The following is an 18,785-nucleotide window of genomic DNA, read 5'->3' on the forward strand; positions in this document are numbered from 1 at the left end:
ACACTGTCTGAAACTGGATGTCCCGAGCGGAGTCGCGGGGAGCCGGAGCCTAACCCTGCAACACAGGGCGTAAGGCTGGAGGGGGAGGTGACACACCCAGGACGGGACGCCAGTACATCACAAGGCGTCCCAAGCGGGACTCAAACCCTTGACCCGTCAGAGACCAGGACCCAGCCAAACCCGCTGCGCCACCGCGCCCCCCAATAAACTTTCAATTCACTTAAACTTTATCTGATGCTTCTAACAGAACCTGACCTGCGCATAAATCAAGGGATTAAGTTACATTACTGAGATTTATTGATTATTTTATTGATTGAAGCAGTGAGGTCAGCACAGTGACACAGTGAGTAGAACCACTGCGTCACTGCGCCTGGGTGGTGCAAGAGAACGTAGGTTCGACCCCTGCTCTGTCTGTGTGGTGTTTGCATGTTCTCACTGTGTCTGCGATAGGCTCTGGTTTACTGGGACCCTGAGCAGGGCAAAGCGGTTACTGAAATTGGATAGATGGACGGATGGATGCATGGATAGATAGGTGATGTGGTCCGTGGATTTACGAACAATTCCAAGTTAGGAACTGACTCCCGAACCCAACTGCCTTCGTAAATTGAGGTACTACATAAAAGAAGAGCAAATTTGGTCAGAATAGCAGCCAAAGATGGCTTTCACACACACACACACACACACACACACACACACACACACACACACACACACACACACACACACACACACACACACACACACACACACTTTCTGAACCGCTTGTCCCATACGAGGTCGCAAGGAACCGGAGCCTACCCAGCAACACAGGGCGTAAGGCCGGAGGGGGAGGGGACACACCCAGGACAGGACACCAGTCTGTCACAAGGCACCCCAAGCGGGACTCGAACCCCAGACCCACTAGAGAGCAGGACCTGGTCCAACCCACTGCGCCACCGCACCCCCTACGGCTTTCAATATTCTAATTGATTTACAAATTGAACAAGCCATCTGCAAAAGAAATTAGAAACAGACTGATAAGACAGCCATAACATCTTTGTTTTTGCATTGCATTCAAAACATGAAGAAAAATGCTAAATATTCTACAGGACACCCATGGAGCCTGTATTTCATCTTTCACTCATAGCACTGAGTTTGAAGGAATACGTTGCACAAAATACAGTATATCACTAACTCCTACTTAGCCTAGCCTGGCAGAGTGAAATGCAAGCATTACCGTGACTGAAGCTACCAAGCTTTTGACTACAGTGTTATTCTCACAGCACCAATCAGGGGTAAGTACATTGATCAAGTGCACTTCAGCAGAAGTGGGATTCAAGCTACTGACCATCAGATTGCAAGTCAACAGCTGTAACCACAACATTTCCGGAAAATAAAAGAGGAATTTGATGAATGAGTCACCAACCGCACAATGAATGACAGCGGTTCAAGTTGAACACGTCACTCTCTGCTGCCACGAAGTGGACGTCTCTCCAAATTCCCTTCACACATCATCGTTGTTCTTATCACATCATACAGCTTGACATTTCACTGGGGCAATTCGTGTTCACCTTTCTCAGCGGAAGCACACGGCGGCCACACAGATCCTCCTGGATCTCAAATGGATAACCTTCAACTTCCATGTCCTTATCCTGAACTTCCAACCTTCTCCTTAATTAAAGTCATTGAGAATCAGTGTAACCTTTGGAAAACGAAGCAACTTTGAATTAATATCTGATGCAATACATTAATGTAGAGTAAGTCTAGTCATCTCATTTCCTGAATTTTAAATTCAGTAGACGCAAAATAAATGCTAGGGAAGACTCCCATCTTCCAGACGTCTCTGGAAGAAGACAGGACACGCCAAACAGGAAGGTAGATCTAATGGTGGTACCCATCTCCATCTCTGCACTGGATCCTGTTACACTTCATCAGCTCCTGACCCAGACGAGCGTGGGGGCCCTTAGACATTCTCCCACCCGTCTGAGGTTTTGAGGAGAGGCCTGTGGCTGCTCATCTGAAAGAGGAGACATGAGGAGAAACTAGACTTTCACCACACTCAGCTGAGAGCTGTCTACGGAAGATGCGCCAGGCAGGGCCTCAAAAACCCAATACGTCTCATGACTGGAACGCATGGCTGCACAACTCCAGATTGGAGATTACCCATGAGGCCACCGCCCCCTCAGCAGAGGGACCTTTAGAGACAGCCTTTGGTTTATTACATGTTTGGATGGAAACCTTACGCACTGTGCAAATAAAAATGTCATTATTACAGGCGCAGTCAAGGAGACTCCAAGGTTTATTAATCACGATCGTTCTACGGTCAGTCCAGCGCAAACTTTCTATTGACAGATGTAAGACAACAACATATTACCGGTAGATGCCGGGAAGGGTGATAGCGTAGCGGCTACAGCTATTGCCTTCAGATCCAAAACTCGGGGGTTTGAATCCCTCCTGCTGGTGTAGTACCCTTAAACAAGGCACTTAACCTGAAATGTACCAGTAAAATGACCCTGCTGTACAAATGGGCAAATAATTGCAGGTAGATTAGCACTGTAAGTCACCAGAAAAGTATGAACTAGAAGAATAAATATAATGCTATTTGTCACAGTGCTCAGGAAGAGTAACGCATGTAATAAAGTCCTCTCATGAGGAAGAAGCTAAATATGGACCACAAAACGAACCGTCAATTATGACAGCATACAGATAAGATCAAATCAGGAGAAGTGGCAAAATAAGTCACTCAGGGCAGTTCTGAATTATTTTTATTGCATTTAATGCAACCATTACACACCTTTTCCTTGAGACAAACACAGAACACAAAGCGCAGTCAACATTTGGTAACCCCACACACACACACACACACACACACACACACACACACACACACACACACACACACAGTCCAAAAAAAACAGCACCTAAACTCGTGTTACTCGTGCGCCTGCTAAACATTATTCTCTGAAGCAATCCACTTTTTCAGCTCATCCAAAAGCCAGTGAATCACTTGACCCAAACATCCTCTTTGGTAGAGCTGAAGGAAAACATAAGTCTTCAGAAGACACACGACACCAGAGTTTGGAAGCCGCAACAGAGCGTCCTGCGAACACCTGGTATAATAAAACATGGGGGAGGCATGTCCGCCATTGTCCCGTAACGGAGCTGCCATCCCACAGGTGCACTTTTAGGATGCCCCCGGGGCTAGGATGGGTGTCTGCTACTGGCAGGTGGCATGACGAGCACATCCTGTGGCACACGCCAACCCCCCCCACCTGGCCATACAGCATCGTGTGACATCTGGTCATTGCTGCCAGCACCGAGACTTGGACAAAAAAGACTACAGAGAAAGAAAGAAAGAAAAGTATAAAACACGGAAAAACAATGCCGTTTAGTGTGGCAGATGTTCTGTGAAATGGAACAAAGGATCGGTATGTCTCCCTGTCACTCTTATCACGGAACACGCGTGCCATTTGTTCATCATTGAAACTGCGGCCAAGGAGGAAATATTCTGCATATCGTACGAATAAATCTGCTGTCAGTTGGTCACGTGGCTCAGCTGGATAAGGGACTATGGATGGTCTCTTTACCAACTGTGTCCCTGTTGACACTGCTGGGGGGAGGGGCGATGAGCGGGGGTCATGTTCAGTCTATAGCACAGTACTTCAGTGGATGCGTCAGACATTCGGCGGTTATCTTGCGGGAACTAACGTTACATACGAATCTCCAAGAGCAGCTAGGAGGCCTCATAGCCCTGCTGTTGGGGAAGAATCTCACTTTCTGAGGTTTATTTAGGATCTGAAGCAGAGAACACGTGCTCTTCGAGGAAAGCGAGAAAGCAGGAACGCCGACACAGATCCCACGTGGAGATCGAACGAGACGCTGAAATGGGTCTCCGCGTGGCACTGCAGGCGTCCTCACATCAAGACTTCTCCCTCTGTAAACTGGAAAAGTAAACTTACATGAGAACTATGGAGTCAAGCGCAGCAATGGAGTTTGTGGACGCGATTTAAGCCAGTGGGATAACAAGGTAGCAACATACATCGCTGAACGCATGGCGGGGACTTGTCTTCATGAGTCTTCGTGTCTTCAAACCAACAACCATTGCCCTCCTCGGCTAACAAGCGTATACCGTCTTTGCTTCAAAAAAACAAAGATAAAAATAAATAAATCAATCAATCGAAACTCCTAGCACCGATATCGTCGGAGGATTTTGGCAGCTGCTAGAAGGACACAAATCCTGCGACGACGTTTCAGGAACTCCAGTTATTTAGAGCACAGCGCTGACCTTCTTAGCATGGTGGCGCCGCTTTGCTTAAACAATGCTCGGGAACCACTGCACCGACACGGGTCCTGCAAAGAAAGACACCGCTGGCTGGAATCAGCTGGGCTAACAGAGAGCACCACCTGCGGGGTGGTCTGGCGGGGGTGAGAAAAAGCAGCGAGCTCAAAAGCAGCCCACCGACAGGCCATATACAGTCACCATCCACGGAGAATCCCGACAGGGGCTTCTGCTCCCGAGACGAAGGCTTATATGGTCTCCAGCGTAAGCACTGTCCTGTCCCTCTGCCAAAAGAAAATTTATATCCTGAGCACTACAAAGGGCAACAGAGAGCAGCCCAAGTCAAAACATTGTAAACAGAACGGCTTTCAACTGGGGCCACTTCAAACCGTCCTGTCCGATAGCTCTTGAGCGTACCGACCCAGAGAGCCGAGTGGGGCGTGCTTATGTGCAGGTTAACGGGGGGCGGGGGGGACTGCAGTGTCAGACCACCGGCTCAACCTTCCTGCCCTCGTGTTGCCCTCTCCAGCCGTCAGCAGCACATTCCCCTCCAACCGGGTCACCAGGCCAACGCTGCAGAGCAGAGGCTGGAGCGATCCAGAGGCCTGGCCATGTTTTGAAAAGACCCACCCAGGCTATGTGCAGCGAAAGAAATTCTTCAGACAGGTGTTTCAGAAGTACCGGCTGGAATGGTTTAACTGGTAACAGAGAGGAGATTAGAGACTAGAAGAACACATCAAAATGTAAACTCTTATGTGCCACACACACACACACACACACACACACACACACACAGATGGTACACTTGGGACTTCTCAAAATTAACTCTAGACGAATTCGCCTGGAGCTGGCTGGTTAAGACACACAAAAATGATAGGAAAGGCCCTCGCTTACGTCAAGAGATGCAGTTGCTTGCTAAAAGGAGCCCTGTCTTCTCCTACGGAAAGGTGTCACCCATCAGTGAGGTGTTAAGGCAGCACAGTGACATCCTTGTCTCCTGCTGAGCCCCCGATCAACTCGTTGACCACACGTCCGTCACCGAGTCCTTGAATTCGCAACTCCTTTAAATGTTACGTCCACCTTTGAGTATCAGCCATCGTCTCCAAAGGACAGACAAACACTGGGACATGCGTAGCAAGTGGCTCCTGGATGCCTAGGCGATGCTCTCATATGATGTCTTTGGGAACATACATGCAGATACGTCGGTATTTTACTCACCAAAGAGAGGCCTGTCTGCAGTCACCAACATGGAAACATTTACACAGTGGAGGAAAATGCTGTAAACGGAGGACGAAAACTGTCGCTTTCATTTTGCCGCTCCCAACGTAGATCACAGCGCTTCATGGAATCGTGCTTAAGCAGGCGACCACGCACATGCGCTTGCACGAATACACACAAACCCATCCATACGTGCATATGCTAATCCTGCTTATTCAGACCTGTGGTCTTGAGACCTGTGAGGGGGTTTGGTCTTCCTCCCCTTGCTGGCAAAATACAAAGTCTTTAATTTCTCACAGACCAGCAGCACTGATGTCAGCAGCCTTCAGAAAGGAAATGGAGAAAACGTCCATCTCCCCAGAAGCCACGGAGACTTTCCACACAAAGTATCGCTTGCTTTCTAAGACTCCTTTATGTAGGTGCTGCTTCGCACTCTGCATCGGCCTTGTAGCCATTCCAGATGTGCCTAAACCGGGATATTTGCTTTGCAAAGACAAGCACACCTTCAGAATTCAATTGTTATTCACCAAGAATAAAGACGCTAATACCCAACAGGACCGTGTGTGTACATGTCAGAAAATGACGCCCGCTGATTGGCAGAACAACAATCTGTTTTGTAGCAACGGTCAACAAACACTAGGGATGCCAGTAAATGTGAAAAGATTTAGTGATCAATGCACTTTTACTGCAGTAAGATGGACTGTACAAGCATACCCTTGGTAGAACATTGTGATGTCATCTTGGTAAACTGACAACAAAAAAAGGAGCCTTTCATCCCCACATAGAGCATTTATACAGAAACCATCACCAGAGAGATGAGGAAAATCACAATTGCAAAGCATCACATGATAGATCCAGCACTTTCCATCCTTTCCAAGGTTAGTCTAGGAGATCTGGGTCAGGCTGACCTGTACAAGGAGCCGGACCTGCAGCTCATTTTCCCCTCTGAGAGCCCAGCAGCCTCCAGCGCATACCTTGACATATCAAGGCTTCTGCAACAAACATGAAAAATGTGTCTGGGTCGCACGTATACTGTTGCTTTCAAAATCACAGAAAAGGAAATTCCCTTCATGGTAAAAGGCTGCTCATACTGGAATATATGCAGTTCTCAGCATAGTGCAGTGCTCTCTAAAAATATCCTGGTATGAAGTTGGAATTTGACACAGCTAAAAGCAAATAAAGATGCCGCAGATTCGATGACCAACAAGACAGCCAATGAGACGGTGTTCCGCAGCCGTACGAGCTGGTTGACTGAAAGTTGACTGAAGAGCTCAGCGACGATGGGAAAGTGTGGTGTAAGGTAGGGTTAGGGTTTCCCCCTAGAGACGGACCTTGAGTTATGGCTTCTCCGATGCTCAAGAACACGCTCCATTAGGACAGGACAAGCACTCCAGTGAGGAGGTGTGTGGAAGTGGGGGCATGGAGGGGCTACTCGGGGGCAGCAAGGCAATGGTCTCCAGGAGGAACACAGGTTGGGGGATGAAAAGTAAAAAAAGTTTGTCTCGATACGGATGCCTTACATCCACTGCAAAAAAGGGCCACTGAGGGGGGTGGCTGGTGGAGCTGAACTGTATGGTGACACAACAAAGAGACGCTCGGAGGCGTGGGCCACGGGGCGGGGTTCACGTGAAGGTCGATGACATTCGATTGTTTAAAAGAATAAGCCGTGAGACAATGGGACACGGGAGGAGATCTCCAATCGGAGCGCAGATGTGCCGGCAGACGTACAGTCGGGAGGCTCAATGAGATGGATGATGGCAACATGCAGACTGTCATCTGGCAACTCAGAGATGCATAAAAAGACTGGTCTGGAAACAGACATCACAAAGCCAGCTAAAGTCAAAGAGGTAAGCAAATGACAATGCCACAGGGCCACATCCCAAAGGATTACATTGCTGGTCGAACAGCTCAAGGGCTCCAATCAAATGTACCACTGGTTCTCATCCATAACCCAGGGTGCAATATGTTCACAGCTGCATGCAGTACTATGATGCAACCTAAATCCAATAGAGATATCCCTCGATATACAAACTATTTCCCTGAAATTTCAGCATAACAGCTCTTAGCTTTTCATACCCAATTTCCAATTCACAAGACAAAAACAATAATCACAAATGAAATTATCTAAACTGCGTTGGAAAAAAAGAAAAAAAAAAAAAAAAAAAGGTTTGAAAGCCGCGCGTTTCACAAATGAATTGGAAGTGCAAGTGCGGTAATGTACTGCATCCAGATCCCTCCATCTGTTGGTGCGTTAGGAATGTGGGTATTGCGTTATTAGAAGCGTATGAATTTCCCCAGGAGTTCCTGCTGGTCGTATCGGGCGTGCCGTTTAACTGAATGATCGCGGAGGCAGCACAGCAATTAGTCGGAAAAGTCTTGCCGATGGCTTTTCAGGTTATGTATGCCCATTTTAGCAGCAGTGTGCCGTTTTATAAAGTTGTGCATCATGAATTCAACATTCTCAGCGGAAATGCTCAATGATTAACCGAAAAGAAAAGTGGGAATTACCCCTGGATTTGCTCAGCATTTCCTAAAATTTTCTGGTCTGGAAGGACGGCAAAGGTAACAGATCCAATGACTTTTGCATCGTTTTCTGAGATGCACGTCACTTTGGAGAAAAGTCTCTGCTAAACAAATAAGCGTAAATTCAAACGCGCTTTATATTGTGCTGAAGTCATGGGTTGGCAATTATTTAGGTGTTTTACGGTGTTTTAGTGATATTTTTGAGCCGAGAACGCATTTTTGTTTTTCCCCCCATTTACAGTAATGGGAAACGGGCTTTCGGTGTGCGAAATTTTGATATCCACACCATTTTCAGGAATAGATCAATTTCTGAAATCAAGGGATGCCTCTCTGAACTTCCCGCAGAGGACAAGACTCTGTGTAGGTATGAATATATTTAGGCATCTGTTGGCACCACAGTCCTGCGGTCGCCAGGCCACAGGGGGGCGCTGTTGGGCATCAAGAAAAGGGCTTTCCAGGGCTCCTTCCCTCACATTTTCCATCCTGTCAGCACGCGTGCGCAGGCTCCCTCCCCAATCTCAGCGCCACTTTGTTAAATGGCTTAGGACTGCTGGCAAAGGCAGTGGGAAAAGTCTGTGTGGACCGCGTGGGAGATTGGGGAGATGGGTGCGCTGGCCAACAAAGGCGGCAGTTGTTCCTCCTCGCAGCCAGTGGGGTGGGTTGGGTTGGTGGTACCGCTGGACCTGTAGGAGCGGGGGGTCGGCGCTGCTCCATCGGCGAGCCTCTTCTGTTAACGCCCACCCAGGTTCCCAACCAAAACACCGCTAGCCTTGCAACCTCTCTAAGCGATTCAGAACGGCCACGGAGCTCCATTCGGAAATGCGTAGGTAGCGAAAACGGGAGCGCCTCCTGCTGTCGTTTACGATGCCGGCTCGACTCCACATTTTCACGGAACGTTTTCCTCCACTTCCAAAGCTGCCACAGCACGTCTGGACTCACCTTCCTCGCTGGAAACTCAATTACTGGAGCGCCCCTGCTACGCAGCCACGGTATAATACTTGCGAGGCCTGGGCGGTCCTGTCTGCAGAAATCAGAACTCAGAATCAGGACTTGTTTCACATCTACCATTTAAAACCTCTGCGGTGCTGCGCTCGACATCGGTCCCACACACGAGCGTGATGCATAAGACCGTGACCCCGAATCACAAGCAAACCAGGCCCAGCCTGTAGAGTAAATCTTAGTTTGTGAGAAATTCTCCTGCGGCCAATATACCGCTGACAGCATCCAGGTGTAGGTCATCTGAGCTGTCCCAGAGTTCCAGTGAGTCCACAAGGTAAATACAGGAGGTCTTTACCGACATTAAGGTTGGGAGTTTGAAAGAGGGGCTTCCACCAGCACTGCTCCCCCCCCTCCAACCCCGTCACATGTGAACGCTACTCTGCTTTCCACCAGAAAGCTGGAACTCAACGAGAAACGTGTTTCCACCAGCCTGGCGGCCCCTGGACAGGGGCCCACTTGGTCTTTCCAAGCCGGTTTACGGTGGGCCTCTCCTCTGGGAGTGCTTAGCGTCTCCGGTTCAGTTTAATGGCTGTTTTTCAATAGTTAGGGCAGGGGAAACATTCGACACAAAGCTCCTTTGCAAAGGGCCCTCCGCACAATGGCAGCCTTTGAATCAGCCGTACACCTCAAGCGCATTTTGATGTTTCTGCCACAGAAACGGGCGGCGGCACGATTTATGGCCTGTTCGCATAACCCGAAAGCACTGCTCGCGCCTCGGGGGTGGAGGACAGCGGAGCCGAGACCGCGCTCAAAGGGCAGATCCCCCCCCTCCCCGCTGGGCCAAAGGTCCATCACTTTCTTCATTCCCTTTCTGGCCACGGTGTTGCACGCACATATTCACGCAGACAAAAACCACAGGCCGCGTCATTTGCCTGCAACACAGCATTTAATGTCCACGCAACCTCCCTCTGTATGCGTATGGTGTTTATCTGTGGAAAATCCAGACAAATTGTGAGCACTTCATGAAACGAGCACCCTTCCCACCACCGCCTGTAAACTTTCCCCCAATCGACTCCATTTATTTGTTCTAATTAAGCACAGCTTGGCCAGGCTGTCTTCTCCAAACAAGCCATTCATCTCTGCCTGTCGAACCCAAGCCTGAAGGCCAAGTGGCCATGAGCAGAGGATGGGGAGGGAGGACTGGAGGCACCAGGGCCTGAGCTACCACATACATAGGGCCTCTGTGTGGAGTCCTGCAGAGGAATACCATGAGTTCCAGGCCACGTCAGGCCACGTCACAGCGGGACTGCCGGTAGGAACGTGCGGCCCAGCGATTCCCTCAAACAGCCCGCTCAGTCTGGAAGAAGCCTACGGCACAATAAATGCCCGTGTGCATGTGGTAACCGAACCGATCGTGACCCGTCAAGTGACAATCCAACAGCTCCGAAATCTCTTTTGTGTCCCAAAATGCGCATGGAAACCTGGTGTGTTTCAGTGATGGCCTTGGGGTAACAAACTCTCCACGAGAGGCCTTGGTCCCGTTTGCGTTACTACAGCATGCTCCTCATTTAGGTGGTCAGACAACTCCGAGGGCCGAGCTTGTGACGTCACCGCGACACAAAATCGGCGATGATGTGACGCACACACACACGCAGACCAGCGGTGACGAACCGGCATTACTGTCTTGCACACCAAACCGATGTCACCATAACATCTGATGTGCTCTGTCTTTTTGCAAGTGGGGGAAAAAAACCCGCACTGCACAAATAACATTTAGTACTTTTAGTTGCAGCTAAACTCTTAACGGAATTACCTTACCGGAGAAAGAGAAAAAATGTGATTTTAATCTTTGTAAGAACTAACATGTCATACTGATATCACGCTCCAGTCACACACACACACACACACACACACACACACACACACACACACACACACACACACACGCTATCTGAAACCGCTTGTCCCGAGTGGGGTCGCGGCAAACCGGAGCCTAACCCGGCAACACAGGGCGCGAGGCTGGAGGAGAAGGGGACACACCCAGGACGGGACGCCAGTCTGTCACAAGGCTCCCCAAGCGGGACTCGAACCCCAGACCCACTGGAGAGCAGGACCCGGCCAAGTCCGCTTTGCCAGTGCACCCTCCCACTAGGAAAGAAAAGCTGTTAAAGGTGAGTTTAGCTAATAAAACATATTTACAAATAATATTTGAGATAAATACATATTTATATTTGCGTAAAACTTCATAAAAACTTGACGTCAAAAGTAAAGAATGAGAAGGCCTATATTAGCTAGTTTACAGCGACACCTCCCTTCGCGCCTTTATGTAATTCATTGCAGCACCAAAACGCACATTTGCTGCCATCTAGTGGACTAGTTGAGCAACAACTGTTCAGAACTGTTTCTGCACTTATTACGCTTACATCTATTTATTTAGCAGGCGCTTTTCTCCAAAGCAACTTCCAATCAGCTCTGTGTTGTGTTATCAGCCCACACACCTTATTCACCGCAGTGACTTACACTGTTAGAGACAATACTTACACTGGGTCACTCATCCATACATCAGTGGAACACACTCTCTCTCTGTCACTCACACACTATGGGGGGACCTGAACAGCATGTCGTTGGACTGTGGGAGGAAACCAGAGCACCCGGAGGAACCCCACACAGACACGGGGAGAACATGCAAACTCCACACAGACCGAGCAGGCGCTGCGAAACAGCAGCGCTACTCATTGTGCCACATCGATTAATGCAGAAACAAAGGTACCTACAAGCGCACTTCAATCACACACGCTGAAGTTCTACAATTAATATGTGATAAGAAAGCAATACTTAAGACGAATACATTTTGGATGCAGAAACATAGCTGCACAGTTGTTATGTTTTGTACTGAGTCACTGTGGTAATTTGTTTTGAAAAGTTTTATTACATTGACTGCGCAATAATAAATAATTACAACAGAGACATTTTTACCGGTACGTTTACATCTTCTGGTATATTTACATTTATTCATTTAGCAGATGCTATAACTGAAATAAAAGTGTGTTCAGTAGCAGATGAAGAGGTTATTAGCGGTCTGCTGGCTATTCTTACCTCCTTTACTGACTTACTAGAAAAGGTGAAAATAATTCACTGGTAGCAAAACAATGTTTTCATGTGTTCACTGTAAATTGACATGAAAATTAAATTTCTACAATTGCAGTGTTGAACCATCACCAATGGACATCGCGCCAAATGTGCCCTGCCGTATATTCCTCGGATATAGCGCGCCAAGCACCTGGAGAAGGGGCCACTGAAAATCAATAGATGGAACACGTAGACAGAATTTTATTTATTACAGCTTTGTACAGAACATAACTTGTTAGTAAGTAGAGGAATGTCTGTAATGTTCGGCTTTTAATGATTGCGACTTAGTGATAAAAGTGACAAATTGAGTTACAAATTGACATCCAGTCCTAATTTTAATTGTAAATTGAGGAACCAGAGTAGTGGGATCCTGGTTAGGCTGGATTTTTTTATGAACTCTCATGGAATCTCTCTCATGTTACTTAAGTGTTAGAATCTTTATCTTCTAATTAGAAATTTCATAATATTCTACTTCTGATTAAAAAATTCCGTGGTATTCAATGCTCTTCTACACTGGAGAGACATTAGGAGATATTTTGGGATCTCAGCAAGACTGTCACCGTGGTCTCTTTCTGCCCTTAGCCCTTCCAGCCTACAATACCATGAACGGATCTGCTTCCCAATACCTACAGAACCTGATCGCTTGCTACACCCCAACCACACTGCTGCACCTCTGGCCTCTTGATGGTCCCACACACAAAAGGTCCAAAATCAAAACCATGAACATTTTCGGTCTTGGCTCCGATTTGGTGGAATGACCTCCCCCTCTCACTCAGAACTGCTAAATCCCTCACAACTTTCAATGTGTGTCTCAAAACGCATCTCTTTCAGACTCACTTATTCAAAGATTTCCTATCTACTCCATAAGTCTGTATTATAGCACAAATACCTTTGTATTTCCTAAAAATTCTACATAATACTATTTGTGTAATGTTATTTTGTTTAATTATACTCTCTACCATTTCTCCATGTAACTACCCGATACATGTTGGTTTAAACAGTGGGATCAGACAAACTGACTATTTCTAGAATCATGTTACCTTTATCTGACACTTTTCTCCAAAGCAACTTACAATTATTCACCCATTCATACAGCTGGGTAATTTTACTGAATGAATTCAGAGTAAGTTCCCTTCTCAAGGCTATACTATATATGTCTTATATAATTGGTGAATTATGGATAGATCTTTAAGTGCCAACTTGTGTGATAGAAATTTTTGTTTAAATATTGTGTTTAGAAATTGTAAAAAAAATGGATAAACCTTTATGCTACTTGTGTGATGTACCCAAGTTCATATGGTACAACATGACAAATTAACTGTACTCCAGAATCAATTCTTTCTCTGAGATGTATGTCACTTTGGGGAAAAAAAGTGTCTACTAAATGACTTAATGTAAATGTATATCGTGCCATCTTTTAGTGAAATGTACTTTTGTTTTCCCTTTTTTATAGAACACCCTGGCAAAAACAACATCTAATAAATGAATAAATTCTTAATTTTAATTATAAAAAATTACAAAGAAAGATTCTTGCATCTCTGTGTGTTATCAGAGTCCCTTCTGTATGGGTATTAACCATAGCGGGTATTACAGAAACTACAGTTTGGCAGATTTGACAGTCTTGTTTCATTCACCCCATTCAGGCTGTTTTAAATCTTATATGCCTCTGTGATTTGTGCAGGTAGCACTGCTGCATCGCAGCACCTAAGCCGTTTGGGTTTGGGCTTAAACCTGATTTAGTCTCTGTGTGTGTGTCCTGTTGGTGCTCTGGTTTACTCTCACAGTCCAAAGACATGTGTTTAAGATCAAGAGGGGACTCTACATTGCCTGTAGTGCGTGACTGTGGCTACGAATATGTGCATGTGGGCTTACTCTGTGATTGGGTACACCCTGGATGGGATGCCTGTCAAAGTAGCCTTGCACCCTGTGCTTCCAGGATAGAATCTGGATGACCCCAAAGCAATTAATAAAAGTGAGTGAGCAATAATAATGTTTTACTGTTCTACATATTGGGGGGGGCACAGAGGCGCAGTGGGTTGGACCGGGTCCTGCTCTCCGGGGGATCTGGGGTCCGAGTCCCGCTTGGGGTGCTTTGCGATGGACTGGTGTCCCGTCCTGGGCGTGTCCCCTCCCCCTCCAGCCTTACGCCCTGTGTTGCCAGGTTAGGCTCCGGCTCCCCGCGACCCCGTATGGGACAAGCGGTTCAGACAATGTGTGTGCGTTCTACACCTCAAATCAATAACATTTTGTTACTTGTGGCACGAGTAATTATTTGTTACAATTCTTGTAAGAACTGGTCAGATAAAGGTAGCATAATTTTGGGGAATCTACAGTATAGTCATTGAAATTCTGGGAAAATCGTCAAGCTTGTGTATTTTAACAGGACTCAACGTGTTCACGTTATTGCCACCAGGTGGAGACATTTCCAAATCCAGAAAGTAATTCAAGTGACTAGAGTACTGTATATCAGTACAACAAAATACTCCAGATTTAACTATCACTATTCAAAGATCAGTAACTCAGCCTTTTTTTTAATATATTCTAAATTCTCTAAACAATTTTCTCTGAGCAGCAAAACATAAAATATTAGGAAATATTTGCATTTAAAATTTGAACGCCATAATTTACAAGTATATATTCTATGTTTAGTATCAGTAAAAACATCCTAATTGCTTTGATATTTCTCAATGAACGAATTCTTGTTTCTTTGGTGTTACTGCAGAAGTAAAACTCTCCGTTTCCCTTTCAACGAAATACGAAATACAGTTTGTCCTGGTGGTGAAGCAAAGGAGGGGGAAGGGGTTCCCCAGGGTTTCTGTTTAGCAACGATGAGCCAACTGTCACCACAGTCCGAGGCCCCCCTCTCACGCTACACGGTTTAAAGGAAGAGGAGCTCCGAGAAGCTCCACGCGCTGAGAAATTAAAAGCAACAGTAGGAGGGCGATACTTCCAGCGAACGACGGATTTCCTCAACGTGCCGGTGCGGTGGTGGGAGGGAGATTATCATTATGGGCTGACTGCCAGCAGCCTGTATGTGCTTTGACCCTGACTGTTAAAAAAACCACAATCGCTGAAAGAACACAAAAAAAAAAAAAACTCTTCCCATGTAGTCAGATCACAGAAAGAGCCATCAGGTGAAAGCAACAGATGCCAACGATTGCTGTCACAAATCAGGTCACAGGAGAGGCCAGAGCTGCAGTGGAAGATGCTCTTGGTTTTGCTGTGGTTTGTTTTTGTTTTGTTTCGTTTTTATTTTTTTTTTTTGTTTCTGGAAACAACTGCTCCTTTCTGACACCTGCACGCTAGAAGGGTTGCAGGAAACAATGACGTCATCTCCCTTCTGCAAAGCCTCCGTGTGGCTAAGGAGCCTTGTCTGTAAACAGCCTGCGATGGCGTGTCACTTCCTGTCTGGGCACCTGACATCCCTCACAAAATTTAATTAGAACTTATAACTCCGCTTTTCTTCTTTATTAGGCAAGTAAAAAAGAAAGATTGGTTCTTATACGCAAATCAAATTTACATTTCAGCACCAATTAGAAATGTGAAATTAAGTAGCACGGAAAGCCAGTAATGCACTTTTCATCTGAATCACCAAATGTCTTCATGACAATATGACTGATTAGCAAAAATGTTCCCAACTTTCATCCAGCACATTTAAACTGGCTATGTTACAAAAACAATTAAGATAAAACCGTTTCTTTTGGGCTGTCCGCATAGTGTATTCATAGCTTGAGTCCTGCTCAGCTGCCAAAGTACACTTCTGAGAAATCTGATTTACCATCCAACGCTTTCTGCAAGGAAACAGAACTTCCGAGAATTTTTTTTTAAACAAAAAAAAAAAAAAATCCAGATCCTCGCAGAGACTGATGCTTTTTAAGCGCATCATAATCATACAAAAAAACACTGACTTTTTGCTAATTTTAAGGAATGGAAAAAAAAATGATGGAACTGGTCATGGTCAGATTATTTCTGTGCCTGAATGAGGAAGAAGAGACTCGATCGTCAGAGATACAGACGCTAATGATGTAATAATCAAGTCGGCACTGCGATCGCTTACATTAAGCTGCAAGTTCACGGCACAGGCAGTTAACTGACAGGAAACGTACCTGTTGATCAGCTGTCAGACACCTCAAACGCGTCTGTGTCACTCTGCAAAAAGTCCAGCGCTGAAAAAGCGGAGCGAGTGTGAAATTTCTCCATCCATCGCATCGGCGCGTTCGGGCACAGACCCCACGCTAGTGGTGATGACCACCACGCCAGGCCAGGGTTCCTACTAACTTGCGAGGTGTGAATGATCTGACCTCTGACGCAGTTTCTCATCATCACAAAACACAAATTTGTTTGCCCAGTTCCCCTTTTTTCGCTTCTGAGTCACTGGAAGAGCCACTCTAACGTTCTAACTGAGCCCAACATTGTTACCTGTGCTAAACACAATGAGTCAGCACCCAGCATCTATTAGAATAGAATAGAATAGAATAGAATAGAATCTATTGTCCCATTTATGGGAAATTTGTCTCGGACAACCATTTGCCTCCTATTACCACAATTGCTGCTGAAAACCAGAGTGTGAAATGAAACAGCAACCGAAGGAATGCCTGCAAACAGAAGCACCGTGAATCATTCGGATATTCGTTCCCTCACTTCCACGTGCGACAGCCCACTGGGGGGGGGGGGGGCACTTTTCCTCATCCTCTCACCTCGTACCTCTGTGACTCACCAGGTCTGCATCGCCTCGGAAACTCCTGCGAGGAAACACTCCAACAGTCACAGCGACGCATCTTCGATGACGCCGGGAAAGCAGCAGATGACTAATGAACGTTTCGCACGGGAAGTGACATTTCCACGCAAAACTACTGACAGATCAATACCTTTTACACGTGTAGCTCTTGGGACAGTCAAGAAAGAGCCTCCTATAAGAAGTCAAAGTTTAAGCACACGGCAACCAAACAGTCCAAAGCACTACTGTCAGCCAGATACAAATATTAAGCAGTTATAAATAGAAATATCTCGCATTTAGATATTCCACACTCCCCTCCCCCAAAAGCAACTTACAATGATTTACTAATAATATGCAGCTGGAACATTTTTACTCCACCTCCTGTTTTTAATGTTAATACCTCACTCACGGGTACTATAGCAGGAGCAGCTCTAACTACTCTAACTCCTGCTCACATTTTAACTTTTTCTGTTTTACATAACAGGTGGTGCAGAGAGTTGACAGTAGTTGAAAGTAAACTTGTAACCTGGGGGTATGAATTTTGAAAGTACGACGTGTGTGGAGATGGATACGTGACAGTTTGAACATCTATGTGTGCGCGCGCGTGGATGTTCTCGCGCACTGACACACGGGCCGTGCGCGGGACGTGTCTCGCTCGAGCGTGCGGAGCCCTCCGCGCGACCCGCCGCGAAGATACCATCTCAACGGCCGCGCGCGCACCGCCGCGAGCGCTCTCGCTCTCTCTCTCCCCTCCACCAGCGGCTCCACCTCCAGCCTTTTCGCTCGTTTTTCGCTTGTTTATTCCGCTGGGACAAACACACGCTGCGAATTCTAAGAATGGGAACATTAAGTCCTCACACACCCACTAAGAAAGTGCACACACAACGCAGACAGACCACGTCTACCGCCTGCCTGGCGGTGGTAGAAGAGCAGAGCAGAAATACAGTGAGTGAGTGTGTACAAAATAGGCGGAACTAGAGGGTCTGCCACCCCTCCGTTTTCAGGCAACCCTAGATTTTTTCCACCGCCGACATCTGTTTATAAAATCATGTACTGAACACTGTTGCTGATATTCTTTGCCCCCCCCGACAAATTATTTCGCCACCGCTGCGATCATTAGCGAGAGGTGCGCCTCAGAGTTGCGCAACACCTGGGACTGTTCAGTTGTTCAATTATATATACTTGTTCCACAAAAACGACAAAGAACCACTAATTATTACCAGTACTAACTGCTGAGGAGAATTCGTCCCGGAGACCACGTTCGATCTGTACATCTCCACTCCAGTCACGAAAAATCAGAAGACTTAATAATCATGTACCCAGATGAATAATAACTTTAATAGTAAGAATTTACACAGTATCAGAATATCCAGGCTCACCTGTGAGCAGTGGTGAGGACCGCGCGCACATCCCGACACCCTCGCGCTCCAGCGCCTTCCGAAGTCGCGCAAGTTGTGTTGTTTACAGATTCTGTAGTGCCGCTCTGATTGGCTGCAGCCCTGTACATTCACATAGTACACGTTGTAATTACGAACACTCGCATCAGGTGGCGCTCGTCCTTCGCTTTTTGTATCGACAAACTTCCGATAAATCTGAATTTAGGAAGAACCGAAGTATGTCGGTTTGATCAGCATAATACCTCTTGAAATATAAAATGGTGCGAGTACCGTTGTACGTAATTTCAACTGCAATATTTTTAATAATAGCCTGGTTCAGTCCCTGGTTATAACCTAGGCTACAAACGCATCAATAGAACTGCTCCCAGCTATCTACTACTAGACTGGTCAACCGCTACACACCAACCAGACCGCTACGCTCTTCCACATCTGTCCGCTTGGCGGTCCCACGCGCAAAAGTTGAAACACGGGGGTTCTCGGTTCTTGCTCCGTTGTGGTGGAACGACCTCCCCCTCTCACTCAGAACTGCTGATTCTTTGTCCACACTTATTAAAAAAGGTCTCTGAAAGGTCACCTCTTCCAAACTCACTTCGTCCACGATCTA

At 46.5% G+C, this 18,785-nt stretch overlaps 1 protein-coding gene across 1 annotated transcript in view; it reads right to left on the bottom strand.

Annotated features, from left to right (window-relative positions):
* The window catches only part of ccnd2a (cyclin D2, a), a 116,242-nt gene extending 97,946 nt beyond the window's left edge, over nucleotides 1-18,296 (bottom strand). Inside the window, exon 1 of the mRNA XM_018726234.2 lies at nucleotides 18,164-18,296. The gene's annotated coding sequence lies outside the window, so the exon portion shown is untranslated. The remainder of the gene's footprint in view (nucleotides 1-18,163) is intronic.
* Nucleotides 18,297-18,785: the final 489 nt, after the last annotated feature.

The sequence above is a fragment of the Scleropages formosus genome, chromosome 21 (assembly GCF_900964775.1).
Source record: "Scleropages formosus chromosome 21, fSclFor1.1, whole genome shotgun sequence".
Classification (NCBI taxonomy): Eukaryota; Metazoa; Chordata; class Actinopteri; order Osteoglossiformes; family Osteoglossidae; genus Scleropages; species Scleropages formosus.